This window comes from Lithobates pipiens, unplaced genomic scaffold (assembly GCF_037356315.1).
Source record: "Lithobates pipiens isolate NorthernLeopardFrog02 unplaced genomic scaffold, aLitPip1_a1.2 Scaffold_3, whole genome shotgun sequence".
Lineage (NCBI taxonomy): Eukaryota > Metazoa > Chordata > Amphibia > Anura > Ranidae > Lithobates > Lithobates pipiens.
Window position 1 is genome coordinate 176,486,251 of NW_027507790.1, and position 14,406 is coordinate 176,500,656.

At 42.5% G+C, this 14,406-nt stretch overlaps 1 protein-coding gene across 7 annotated transcripts in view; it reads right to left on the reverse strand.

Annotated features, from left to right (window-relative positions):
• Nucleotides 1-14,406, reverse strand: part of GCNT4 (glucosaminyl (N-acetyl) transferase 4) — a 254,811-nt gene that overhangs the window by 192,280 nt on the left and 48,125 nt on the right. For 6 of the 7 annotated variants that reach the window (XR_013263938.1, XR_013263939.1, XR_013263937.1 and 3 more), the window contains exon 2: nt 7,809-7,868. The exons of the other annotated variant lie outside the window; for it this stretch is intronic. The gene's annotated coding sequence lies outside the window, so the exon portion shown is untranslated. The remainder of the gene's footprint in view (nt 1-7,808; nt 7,869-14,406) is intronic. 7 annotated transcript variants of the gene reach the window in all.

The following is a 14,406-nucleotide window of genomic DNA, read 5'->3' on the forward strand; positions in this document are numbered from 1 at the left end:
CACACTACCACCACCATATTTTACTGCTGGTATAATGTTCTTTTTATGAAATGCAGTGTTCCTTCTACGCCAGATATACTTGGACACACACCTTCCAAAGAGTTCCACTTTTGTCTCATCGGTCCACAGAATGTTGTCCCAAAAGTCTTGGGGATCATCAAGATGTGTTGTGGAGAAATTGAGACGAGCTTTGATGTTCTTTTTGCCCAGCAGTGGTTTTCTCCTTGGAACTCTGCCATGCAGGCCATTTTTGCCTAGTCTTTTCCTGATGGTGGAGGCATGAACGCTGACCTTAACTGAGGCAAGTGAGGCCTGCAGTTCCTTGGACGTTGTTGTGGGGTCTTTTGTGACCTCTTGGATGAGTCGTCGCTGCGCTCTTGGGGTAATTTTGGGCGGCCGGCCACTCCTGGGAAGGTTCACCACTGTTCCATGTCTTCGCCATTTGTGGATAATGGCTCTCACTGTGGTTCGCTGGATTCCCAAAGCTTTGGAAATGGCTTTATAACCCTTTCCAGACTGATAGATCTCAATTACTTTCTTTCTCAATTGTTCCTGAATTTCTTTGGGTCTCGGCCTAATGTGTAGCTTTTAAGGATCTTCTGGTGGACCTTACTGTGTCAAGCAGCTCCTATTTAAGTGATGCCTTGATTGTGAACAGGTGTGGCAATAATCAGGCCTGGGTGTGGCTAGAGAAATTGAACTCAGGTGTGGACAACCACAGTTATAGTATGTTTTAACAAGGGGGCAATCACTTTTTCACACAGGGCCATGATGGTTTGGATTTTTTTTCACCTTTAATAATAAACACCTTCATTTACAAATTGCATTTTGTATTTACTTGTGTTGTCCTTGACTATTGTTTAAATTGGTTTGATGTTCCGAAACACTTAAGTGTGACAAACATGCAAATGAACAGGAAATGAGGAAGGGGGCAAACACTTTTTCACACCACTGTATATGTTCTCAGGAAGTTTCACAGTGATGATTGTAACAATTTTTTTTAGGAAGTGGACACTGTCTGATAGAACTTGAAACAATTCACTTGATTCTCGTTCTCTGTTTATTTATTTTCAGTGTTGAACAATATTTAGTCACAGGGTGATTTGTTTTAATAGACTGTATGTATTTGCCATCACTATTCATCTGGTGACATGCACTATATAATAATTTGTGTTAATTGATTTTGATACAAGTTATCTTTTTATTTTATTTTTTCTATTTTGTAACATTTAGTAATTCATGTTCACTGGAGTGGATCTATAGTATTTAATATTTTTTAATTCACTGGTGTGGATTTATATTATATTCAGCGCTGCTTATCCTATCGTTTAGATAAGGATTATTGTACAAATATATATATATATATATATATATATATATATATATATATATATATATATATTGCTGTAAGGGAGATCCGCTCCCCCTGGTGGCCGATCCGGCTCTGCAGGACTCCTTTTTTATTTCCCCATCGGTGGACATGTGTTTACCCTGGAGAGACTTCTCTTGTAGTTGTCCTTGCTTGCACTGAATGAGCCTGGACCTTTTGGTACACACAGAATCGTGCACCTGGGCAGTGCGGGTGAACTGACCCTGTGATGTCCCTTTCCCTTCCTTCTTTCTCCTTAATTTTCCTGCCTCCTATCTCCAATCTGGTCTCCTTTCTCTCTTCCCCTCCCCCCTTCTCTCCCCCTTCCCTCACGTTATCACGTTATCACTGGTTTGGTTTCTTCACCACCTCGCCACACCTGTGTGTGTATCAAGTTCCTTTATAATTTAATTTTAATTCCAGCATTAATTTTCACTTAGAGTCTGTCAATTACAATCCCCCTTGTTTGCCGCGTGGGGAGTTGTTGGGTCCTGTAGTTTGCTGGTTTTGTCCGAGTGGGTGAGCTGGTCTACTTAGTCTAATACTGATTGTAAATTCTTTGTTAAAATTATTTTGCTTTGTTGATTATTCTTTGTTTAAATGTATTATCTGTGCTATAGACCACCCCTCCTGAAGAAGCGTTTTTTTGCCGCAAAACCGGTAGAGGAAACTACCCCTCTTCAACCTAATCTCTACAGGGAAACCTGTCAGTAGTTTGTTAACTGTGGTGTATACAATTTTAATATATATATATATATATATATATATATATATATATATATATATATATATATATATATATATATATATATACATTGTATATGTTTTGTCTATATTAAAATTTATATTTTTTATTATTTATCACATGTTATCTATTACCAAGTATCTAGATAGCCCAAAAAAACTTCTAAGGTGTGGATGTTTATGGGTCTGCATTAGCAACCACCCCTGCACCTCCACGTCCTCAATTTTCCAATTACTTATCTGGATGATGGTACTTTATATGATTTATTTATTTTCTGAACTTGAGGCTGTACTCACTAATTGTCATAAGTATGATGTAGGAAAAACCCCCAAACCCATACTTCTTTTTACGCTTCCTGCTGGGTACTGCACTGAAGGGAGTGGCAGAGAGCACAGCACACACAGTGCTTTTCGCTTTAGGTGTAAACAGTGTGACCATCTCCCGGCAGTGACGATTTACTGTTTGGCTGAGGATCGAGGACCTTGGTCTCAGCTGTCCTTGCCGCTTCTGCTATCTAGTCATACAGGGGGCCCAATCCATCCATCTTCCCATCAACTCTGATCAGCTTCCCTGTTCCTGCTGAAGAAAAGCATGTCCTCAACATGATGCTGCCACCACCATGTTTCACGGTGGGGATGGTGTTCAAGGTGATGTACAATGCTAGTTTTCCTCCATACATGCTTTTTGCTTGTAGGCCAAAAAGTTACATTTTGGTCTTATCTGACCACAGCACCTTCTTTCACATGTTTGCTCTGTCCCCAACATGGCTTCTCACAAACTGCAAACGGGACTTCTTATGGCTTTCTTTCAAAAATTGTTTTCTTCTTGCCTCTCTTCCATAAAGGTCAGATTTGTGGAGAGCACAACTAATAGTTGTCCTGTGGACAGATTCTCCCACCTGAGCTGTGGATCTTTGCCACTCCTCCAGAGTTAACATGGACCTCTTGGCTGCTTCTCTGATTAATGCTCTCCTTGCCCAGCCTGTCAGTTTAGGTGGATGGCCTTGTCTTGGCAGGTTTGCAGTTGTGCCATATTCTTTCCATTTTAGGATGATGGATTGAACATGAGATGTTCAAAGCTTGGGATATTTTCTTATATCCTAACCCTGCTTTAAACTCTACACAACTTTAACCATGACCAGTCTGGTGTGTTCCTTGGCCTTCATGGTGCTGTTTGTTCACTAAGGTTCTCTGAGGGCTTCACAGAACAGCTGTATTTATACTTAACATTAAATTACACACGTGTATTCTATTAACTAATTAGGCAAAGGCAATTGGTCCCACTAGATTTTAGTTAGGGATATCAGAGTATAGGGGGCTGAGTACAAATGCACGCCACACTTTTCAGATATTTATTTGTAAACATTTTGAAAACCATTTATCATTTTCATTCCACTTCACAAGTATGTGCCACTTTGGGTTGGTCTATCACATAAAATCCCCAAAAAATACATTTACGTTTTTGGTTGTAACATGACAAAAAGTGGAAAATTTCAAGGGGTACGAATGCTTTTGCAAGGCACTGTGTGTGTAAAAATTTCAAAGCTGCACTGACATTCTGCAACAGGGAAAGATGGAGCAACAATGGTATACAGCTGTGCGTGTAGATACAATCCACTTCCTAATGCATTGGTTCCACACAACTGCAGAAGCAAAAAGGGGAGTATCCCAGGCAAAATGTAGGTTTCTTTGCAGGGGCTTGTTACCACCAACATAACTGTGCTTTGACTGCTTGACTCAGTAATGGACCATATCTGCGCCTACATTTCCTCACCCAGAGGGAAGCCTAAATCTGTTTCCTGTTTCTTGACAAATGTTGGAGAAGTCATAGAAAGGAAGTGCAACTGTAGTGAATAAGTCAAAGAGCTGAGATCTGGAACATGCAGGCCATCTTGACACCTAAACCCACATACAGTAGATGAATCATTTCATAAACTGTGGCCTATAGATGCCACCAGCAATCTTCTTATTTATTCATCTTTATTTAGAGGTCAGCAAAAAGAAATCTCCAGCCAATGTTTTAGGACCACACAGAGCCATTTCCCCAAGGCAAAGTGACTTTGTTATGCTGCCCTGAAACATTAGTGTCTGGATAAATAAGACATGGACAGGTGTAAAAATCTCTATATCTATTGGGGAGATCCCCCCTCACTTCCTTGCAGATCAGGGAGTTAAGGAAAATCTCTAATGGGGATACAGATAAAAACAAGTGAGAGAGGAAGAGTATGACAATGTTTTTATTGTGGTTTGTAATTTCCTGTACAAGTGTCATAGGGAAGTGAGGAAAAATCTCCCCAATGGCATCACAGACAAAAAAAAAGAAAGAAAACTTGCAGACATGTATACTCCTTACTTTATCTAAAAGTATGAAAAACAAATGGGCTGAATTTAGGCTTTTAATTGACTAAGCTAATTTCATAATAGGGGATCAAGAAATGTCTGAGCCCTTGTACACCCGGTCGGACATTCCGACGGAAAATGTCCAATCGGACTGTGTTGTCGGGTTATCTGACTGTGTGTGGGCTCCATCGGACTGTTTCTGTCGGAATATCCGACGGACAAAGTTTTAGAGCTGGGCTATAAAACTTTCCGACACCATGATCCGATCGGACTTTGTCCGATTGTGTGTAGAGAATTCCGATCGGAAAAAGTGCCACACATGCTCAAATCAAATTCCTAGACCAACGCTATTGGCTACTAGCCTGAACGTAGTCCCGACCTAACAAAATAACATCATCACGTTACGTACGATCGGATTTTCCGACAACTTTGTCCGACCGTGTGTATGCAACACCAGTTTCGGACAAAATCTGTTGGACAATATCCGACGGATTTTGTTGTCAGAATGTCCGACCGTGTGTACAAGGGCTGAGAGGTAAGGAACTCCAGAACTTCAGTGTGCCCCAGGAGCCCCCATACTGCTTGTGTAACCTCAAATGTTATGAAATGCCCAACCAAAAGAGTTTCACCCACTACCACCTTCCTCCCTGTAGCAAGTGGCAACTCCGAATGGTTGACCCTTGGAGATGGGAGAGAAACCCACTGCAAAAGGTAAATCTTTTTTTCCACGGAGTTCAGCTCCAAACAGCTTGTTTCTATGTATAAATTGTAACTATATGCGTGGAAGAAGTCATATTTGCACATAACATTACAAGCTCTGTGTCTTTATTTGCAGTGTTACACAATGATGGTACTTTACTGCTCCTTATCACATTTCATGTCTGTGAGTTGCAGTCAACTCACTCCCTAAGGTCTTTTATTTTCTCTGAACAGTTGTTGTTAAGCAGAGTAATTGCACTGAGCAACTGAAGGCTCCTAGCGGCTAATCTATAAATTTACAGTATATATGTAATACAATAGTAAAAACATGGAAAGCAAGCATATCACAAAATCACATACAAATTAATTTAGGGTAAACACTGAAATAATAGCTAAAAATCTGTTCTCCCTGAAAATACACTAAGGCTGGGTTTACACTTATGCGAATTGGATGTGGGTTTCCCCGTATCCAATTCGCAGAGATGTGTGAACTAGCTCCATAGAGAGTCGATCACAATCTCCTGTCATGCGAATTGGATACGGGAAACCCACATCCAATTTGCATGACAGGAGATTGTGATCGGCTCTCTATGGAGCCAGTTCACACATCTCTGGGGCGGCTGTGGAGCGGATTGCACAGGGGTCCTGATTCATGCCTGAAACCGAGAACAGGGACGCACCGGCCTCCTGCTGTGAGCCGCATCCGTATTAAGTGTGAACCCAGCCTTAAGGTATAACTAAAAGGCAAAACTTTTTTTTCCAGTTTTGAAAAGAGTGGAGAGGGATTAGAACACTTGTCAGTTTATATTGCTGCCTGTGCTCCCGTTTCTCAATTTATATTTGTCCTGTTTACCATTATCATTGAAAGTGAAAGTAAAAAAAAATCCCAATTGTTGGTTTGTCACCAGAAAAGTAATGGAGGGGAAATCTTCCAATGTACACACTATTTTTTGTGACCTGGGACCCCCAAGGAATTCCCTTAATTTGCAAGGATTTCCTCTCACTTCCTATTTGGTTGACCTTCCCTTGCTCTATCTAAAATGAAAAAAAAAAAAAAGTTTTGTCTATAGTTCTACTTTAATACTACAGGTTTACTTTAATGTGTCAATAGAACAGTGCTTGTGTAATTTAAAAGAGAAGTATGGGATTTGGGTTTTTAAATCATACTTGCCTAGCTGGATGCAGCCCCAGTCCGATCTGTATCCTTCTGGCTCTAACACTGAGAACCGAGTGATCAAACACTGCTGATCGCTCAGGTCCCACAGCTCCGTGAGCAGAGAGCCGGTGACTCAGTCACTGCTGTCTGCTGTGCCCCCGCCCATGCTCACTGGAGCGCTGGGCTGTGGAGGGGGCAGAAGTGGCTGGCTCAGCCTCTCAGTAGCTTGCTGAGAGGTTGAGCTAGGTGGCGGTCCAGGCATGTGGGTGGATCCCGACCATATAATCACAATCTTTCCTGAGCCTGAAACGGCTCTAGGACATCAGCGGACTTCTGCTGAAAACGGGTTGTGTGGCTGTACTTCTCCTGTGGATCACACAGGCTTTGGCTGTACTTCTCATTTAACATATACAAGAAAAAAATATGAATTTAGATAAAAATTGAGATGTAGTGGTGCATAATGTCTGTCTGGATAGCAGATTTCACTAGGAGGTGGTGCTGCATCTGACTCCTGATCAGAAACCACTTACTGTCATGTAGTGTGAACCTTCCATTATAATCTAGACCAGCCTTTTTTAACAAGGGTGCCCAGGCACCCTGGGGTGCCTTGAGGTCCCTTCAGGGGCACCTTGGCAAAATGCCTAAAAATTGCCCAAACATTTTATTCAAGGCAGTGGGTGGATGAAGCCTGCCTTTTAGTTACACAAACGCACAAGTTTTCATTGTGCAGCATTGCGACCTACCTGCTGACCTCCTAACCACTAATGCCATTATCAGTTGATAAGGAGGATGTCAGTTGCCTGTATAGCATCCTTGTTTGACCCTCCCCTGCCTCTCTCCATCAGCTTTGGGGTCACATTAGCTGAGTGATGGAGAAAAACTGAGAAAGAAGAGAAAATTTGGAATACTAGTAACAGTTTGCATCTCTAACGTTGGGTCTCCTATGTGCGTGGATGTTGCTGCATTATGTAAAACTACCAGAATAGTTTTTACATTTTAGGATGGGATGGCTCAAGACTGTCCATAATTTTGGTGGGTGCTTCGAGATTGCCCATCATTTTAAAGGGTTCCTTGACTGAAAAAAGGTTGATAAACACTGCTCTACAACAGTCTTTCTCAACTTTTTTACCCCTGAGAAACCCCTGCTAAAACCAATTAATTGGAGGTCTGTGAAAAAACAATTCATGAGAGGTCAGTGTGATAAATGTCCCCTACATTGACGGTCAACAGGAGGAATGTCCTTACAGCAGTGGTCAAAATGGCACTTTAACAGCCAAAAAGATAATTGGTGTCATGCAGCTAGATCTGTCACGTGGCACTGGTTCAGGAACTATGCAAGCTCGATCGAATGGGAGCTCAATCAGCCACAGCTCAAGGAACACCTAGCAACTTCTGGAAGTTGAAGTTGAGAGTGGCTGCTGAGGGGAGAACAGAGACAATATCTACATTGAAAACTAGATAAAAATAATTATTAGTTTAGGGATTTTTCAGTCTACTTACTCAGTGCTTCAGTAAAGGTTGCTGGCAGGAAAGGAGACCTGATGAATGCATGGCAGCCCCCTGTAACATGCAGAGATTCAATGATTGTAGTATAGATCCAGCGATAGGTAGCAACAGAGGTGTTTATATATAGGCAATAAAACTTTGTATTATGAAAGTTACAAACAGAAATACGGAAGTAAGGACCATGCTCTGATTCAAATGAAAACCTTAGGAGGAGGAATTATAAAGCTTGAAAGATTACAAAAGACTTTCCAAAGGCCTGGGTATTCATTATTTCACAAAGTGACTGTTGGTGACAGAAATACAGTACAGTTTTTATTAAAAAAAACACATTGCCATCTATGGAGCGGCAGATGTAAATGGTCATTTGTTCATTTACACCCGCCGACATCCGAACCAATCCTATCTGTTAAAAACAGACAGATGGGGGATCCATTTCCCATCCGTCTGGCGGATCGGCTAGGATAACAGTCAGATGTAAACGGATAGGCAGTCCATTTACATCCGACCGCCCATAGAAGAAAGCAGGCTGTGTCTGTGTCCACTCTGCTTAAGTAGAGTGGACATGGACCTGTCACCCGCCTGCTCAGCAGGGATCAGCGGACAGATTCACCGCTGAGCAGGTAGATCCGCTGGCCATGTGAAAGAACCCCTAAAAGACACCAAGTTAAGAAATGGTTTAATTCTGTCACAGTGCAACTTTTGAGTTACAGAGGGGGGGGGGGGGGGGGGGGGAATTTGGAAATGTATGAATGATGCTGAACTCAGGCGTTGGTGTGCATTAGGATTTAGGATGACAGCAGTGCCAAATAAATCGCTGATCATAATGCATCACAATTTCTTTTTTTTTTATAAATGTTACTAAAATGTCGCAATAGGGTTTATTTACTAAAGCTGGAGTGCAATATCAGGCTCACTTTTGCATAGAAACCTATCAGCTTCCAGGTTATATTTAATTTAACAAGCTGAGGTTAGAAGCTCATTGGCTACCATGCACAGCTGTACCAGTTTTAGTAAATCTCTCCCAAAGTGATATTTCATTAAAGGATACGTTCACCTTTTAAAAAAATATATATAAATGCACATGTTTTGGCAGTTAAAAAAAATGTGCATTTATTATTATTTTTTTTATTACCCGTGATCAGCAATTTGCAGGTTCTCCTGCAGACTGTCAGTGTAGCTGTCTGCCAGTACATTGTGGGCAGTTACTAAATGACAGGAAGATTCAATAAGCTACCATCAGCTGGTTCATTGAGAACTACAAGCCATCAGCCCCAGTGACGGACTGTTAAGCTGGCCATACACCTATAGATTATCTGCAGATTTTCTATGGTTAGATGGAAAAAGTGCAACAGATTTCTCCATGTTCGCTAAACTGTGTGGATGGAGGAATCTCCCATTTTTTCCATCTAACTATAGAAAATCTGCAGATAATTTATAGGTGAATGGTCAGCTTTTGTGTAGATCTCCCATTCATAGAACTCTGTGAATGATGTGGCCAGATGAGCAGAGCTTTTTTAAATTGTGACAGCGGGTGCAGGGAGAAGATCCCCGGCCCGTTGTCATAACAGGGACTCAGGGGAGAGAGGAGGTTGGTCAATTAGTAACATGTTACATCCTAAATATGGGTGTAACATGCACCATGTTAAAAAGGTGAACTTAACCTTTAAAGGGGTTGTAAATGCTCAAGGTTTTTCACCTTTTAGCCATTGTATGCATTAAGGTTTAAAACCTGCTGTGCTGAAGCTGCCCCCCAGAGCCCCCCTTTTTCTGACCTGAACCCGATCGTTCCATTGCCTAGCACAAGCCCATCTGCTCCAGTCGCTGCCTCCATCCTCATTGGATAGACTGATAGCAGCAGGAGTCATTGGCTCATGCTGCTGTCAATCAAATCAAGTGACACGGGAGCGGGGGGCAAGGCCAAGCACTGCTGTCTGTGTCAATGAATGCAGCAGCGGAACACGTGAGCACGCCCGCACAGGTGCCCCCAGGGAATGCGGGTCTCTGTGGGGGTGCCCGATGAAGAGGAGAACCAAGAGTGCTGCCGGGGGACCCAAGAAGAGGAGGATAGGGGCCTCTCTGTGCAAAACTCTTGCACAGAGCAGGTAAGTATAACAAGTTTGTGATTTTAAAAAAAACAAAAACCTTTGCAAACAGCAGTGGGGGATTGTGTCGTATTGTGCTGCGCAAATGAAAAAAAAAGTACTGCATGATGTACTTTTTTCAGCACAAACCACCTCAACACAGTGGTGTGTACTATAATGCAAACTGACACATAATCATCCTTTAATAGCCATGAACCTGTAATCTGATGAAAAACAAATTACTTTATTGAATTGCTGGATGTGTTGGGCTAAGTGGCATTAATGGGCATTTGAAGGAACACAATTTATATCCATTAGCAAATAAAGACTTTACTTACAACATTTATCACAATGAAACATGTTATATAATCCTATTCCTTGTCTAGGCAAACATAACCATAAGCATAAGTGAAGAGGCCCAGCAATACAGGACAGACACAAAAAGGCTGATGTCAAATTCTAAGGTTGTCTTTAGTTCAGACATCAGATTATGGACACTCGTAGAAATGCTAATAGGAGTTCTAAAGGCTTTGTGTGCAGAGGTGACAAAGTACACTGTAGCTGTCTATTGGCCGTATATGGTGCTGTGATGGCACAGCTGCTTACTTCAGCCAATCAAATGCCTTGCTTTTATTCCTTTTAATTTAGCTGCCAAACAGGCTTCCTGCCAGCTAAGAACTCTCTGCTATTCTAAAACTCTGCAGGGTTTAGCTCATAAGTAAAAATACTTGATGTATTTTCCTTTCTAGGGACTACTAATCCTTTGAATATTTGCAGTGACTTTGCTTCCACTGTTTCATTATAAATGGCAGATTAAAAAAAAAAAAAAATCCAGCGTACATAGCTTGTGTTGAATATGATGGAGTGGGAAAAGTACAACTACAAGAAGGTCACGCAGATTATATTTTGGTCTAAAGGAAACCTGTCGCCACTGCTGAGATAATTTCCTAAATGGGAACAGTCTGCACACATGTAGTGCTAATGACCAGACTCATAAACTGAGTTACTCTACTACATATTCTCCCTCTTTAATAGTCTATGCCACTAATGTGTATAGCTCTACACTGCCATCATAATGCGGACAAAAAAAATCAAATACCCACACATTTAAAATGTACAGCCATGTGCTTTACAAAACGACAAAGAAATAAAAAAATTGAATACCCACACATTTAAAAAGTACAGCCATGTGCTTTACAAATAGGCTTGAGGCTCTGCTTGCTTCATAACCCCTTTGCAAGCAGAACATCATTCATTTCAATGAATGATTGAGAGCACATGAGGAGCAGACCCTGGTCACATGACCTGTCATCTTCTTTCATTGGTTCTAACCTGGCTGAGAATACTGTGCCAGGCCTAGTTAGCCTAGTGGTAAATTCAGCTTTAAAGATAGTTACATAGTTGGTAAGATTGAATAAAGACACCAGTCCATCCAGTTCAACCTGTGTGGGTGTAATTGTGTATTTCCCATTTCCCATATTTCTGTATGATGTGTTTGATAAGATGCCCATCTTGGACAAATGTACCTGGTCGATCCTCCTGGAACCTGGAAATCACTTAAGTAGACACTTATGCCGAGAAGCTGCCTTTCATAACTGTAAACATAGTAGGTTGCCCCCTCAACAGGAGCACCATTCAGACAATGCTTTGCATTTTGACAATGGATGCAAAGCATTATCGTATTGGATGACGTGGAGAGATGGACCAGTGACAGTTTACAATCTCCACCTCGTCCAATCAAAGAATTCTTTGCATTCATTATGAGAATGCTGGGCATTCTCTGGATGGCACCCTTGCCAAGCGGATGACCTCCTGGGCACAGATAGAAGCAGGGCAGCCACACAGCAAGGGATCTGGAACTTAGTGGAAATCACTATAGTTTTGGTGCCTACTACAGTGATTTTTAGCTTCCAAGGGGATCTTCAACCAAAGAAGAAGAGTAACTTCTTATTTTGTAACTGCCATTAGAGTAGTTGCTGGGTCATATACCCTCCATCCAGGCAAAATCACTGTTGCTACTTGTGACGGACCCCCTGTACTTAAGATGAGTTTGTCCGCTGTAAATGCTTCCTCTGTCCAGTACCAGAATGATCCAAGGTCCCTTAGCCCACCCAGTCACTTTTTTCGACGCATCAGTGTAAGGTAAAACAACAGATCATTTATTTAAAACACATATACAGAGATGTAACACTCTGGGACAATCCCTCCTCCCTTTGCTCAATGATTCAGGGCGGGGTAAACTGCCCATTCAGCAATAAGAGACACGCAGGTATTCAAACATTTCAACAATAGACCACCTTATCAGCAGGGAGGCTACTGAAGGAATTCCCCCCTCCCCTCTCCGCCCCAGGTCTTCATGCAAGAAACACATAATACAAATAGTAAAGAGGATCTGGGCGTGGTAACAATAGTGGGCGATAATAGTTCCACAAGCCTGGCTGGGAGAAGTGTGGCTGCCTGGTAACCTAGGAACATGGGACAGCAGTCACACTTCAAACAACCTAGTAAAAAGACTACAAAACTTTATGAGACTAAGCTCATACAATAGTCCAGCAGTTGGAAAGGTGAAATTTACCTTCATATATTTCTTGAGGGATATTGTTCAGGAATATTACTGCCCAAAGTGAAAAAGCCCCTTCATTCCTTCAGCACAAACCACACACACAGAATCCTGGACAACAGTGTCAAAAGGAAATGCTGATTCTGGTGTGGTTGTATGGTGAGTTGGGTTAGGCAGACCTATCTGGGGTTCTCGGTTACCTTGTGCCCCTAATAGAAACAGGTTGGCTTACACATACGAGGGGCCGGGGGAGCTGGACAGGGAGCGTTCAGTGCTCCCCAAGGTAAACAGCCCCCCCCCGCCCAAAGTGACTCCCGTCACACTACTTTTTTTCTACTTATTTTAATTGTACTATTGGCTTAGCTAGATCGCCCAATGTGATTGAGAGTTATAACCCAGTGAGAATTGGTAGTGCTTTAAATTTGCATAGGGTGGAAATATTATGTGTTGGCTAGTGTGAGGAGTTTGCTCGGTAGCGGGTGTGTGTGACCCCCTGGATGGGTTCACAACACAAAGTCAGGCACAGCAGACAGCGGTGTAGGTTCAAAAAACAAAAGATCCGGTTTATTTATGCTACATGCAGTGATACATATAACAGCCAAACAAAATAAAACAAGAAAATAAATCCTGGTCAGCTTGACCTCTAACTACACACGTAGACTCCCTGTCTAACAACTGGGTGCAGCCTTGTGCTGCCCCAGTCCCTGTCTCTATTGTAGGGGTTTGCCACACAGGCGTTAACTCACCGCACAGAACAGATCTCAGACTCCCCAGTCTATACACACAAAACGGGTTCCAGGATGGAGCATCTCCCTATGCATGCTGGGGTTTTTTGTAGAGGTCTTAATGAGCCCACTTACTACAGCTGGGCTCATTAACTCTTCCCCTCTAATTGTAAAAGTCTGCATACAGCCTGAATCTAGGACACACATATTTCCCATCCTGAATACAACCAGGTGATTTTACCTGCGTGCTGCCACATACCCCCCCCCCCTCTTGTTTCAACCTTGGGGTTGTAACACAAGCAGCCAGACACGCATGTATCTGAGACAAAGCATCCACATTCCCCATTTTAACACCAGGGCGATGCTTAACTGTAAAGTTAAATTCTTGTAGGGCCAGGAACCACCTATTTACCCTTCTATTGGTCTCCTTGTTCTGAGCCATCCACTTTAAAGGAGCGTGATCAGTCACCAGGTCAAAGTGCCTACCTAGCAGATAGTACCGAAGGGAATCTAGAGCCCACTTCACTGCTAAACATTCCTTCTCAATCGTGGAGTAATTTACCTCATGGGACTTCAACTTCCTGCTGAGGTAAATGACTGGGTGCTCTTCCCCGTTCCAGACCTGGGATAACACTGCTCCTAACCCAACGTCTGATGCATCAGTTTGTACCACGAAGTCCTTAGAGAAGTCTGGTGAGTACAACACTGGCTGGCTACATAAGGCTGTTTTTAAGGACTGAAATGCTTCTTCAGCCTCTGGGGACCATTTAACCATGACCGACTCCTTCCCTTTTGTCAGGTTGGTGAGGGGCACAGCCTGAGAAGCAAAATGGGGAATGAATCGTCGATAATAGCCAGCGATTCCCAGAAAGGCTCGTACCTGTTTCTTGCTGTTGGGACGTGGCCAACTCTGTATGGCCTCGACTTTATTGACTTGGGGTTTTATCACCCCCCTCCCAATAGTGTACCCAAGATATTTGGCCTCCTCCTGTCCAGTGGTACACTTCTTTGGATTGGCCGTAAACCCAGCTTCCCGGATAGAGTCTAGGACTGCTTGTACTTTTGGCAAATGTGAGACCCAGTCTGTGCTATGGATAATCACATCATCCAGGTAAGCTGCAGCATATTTCTGATGGGGCCTCAGAATCTTATCCATTTTCCGCTGGAATGTTGCCGGTGCATTCTGTAACCCAAACGGCATTCTCTTATATTGGAATGCCCCATCT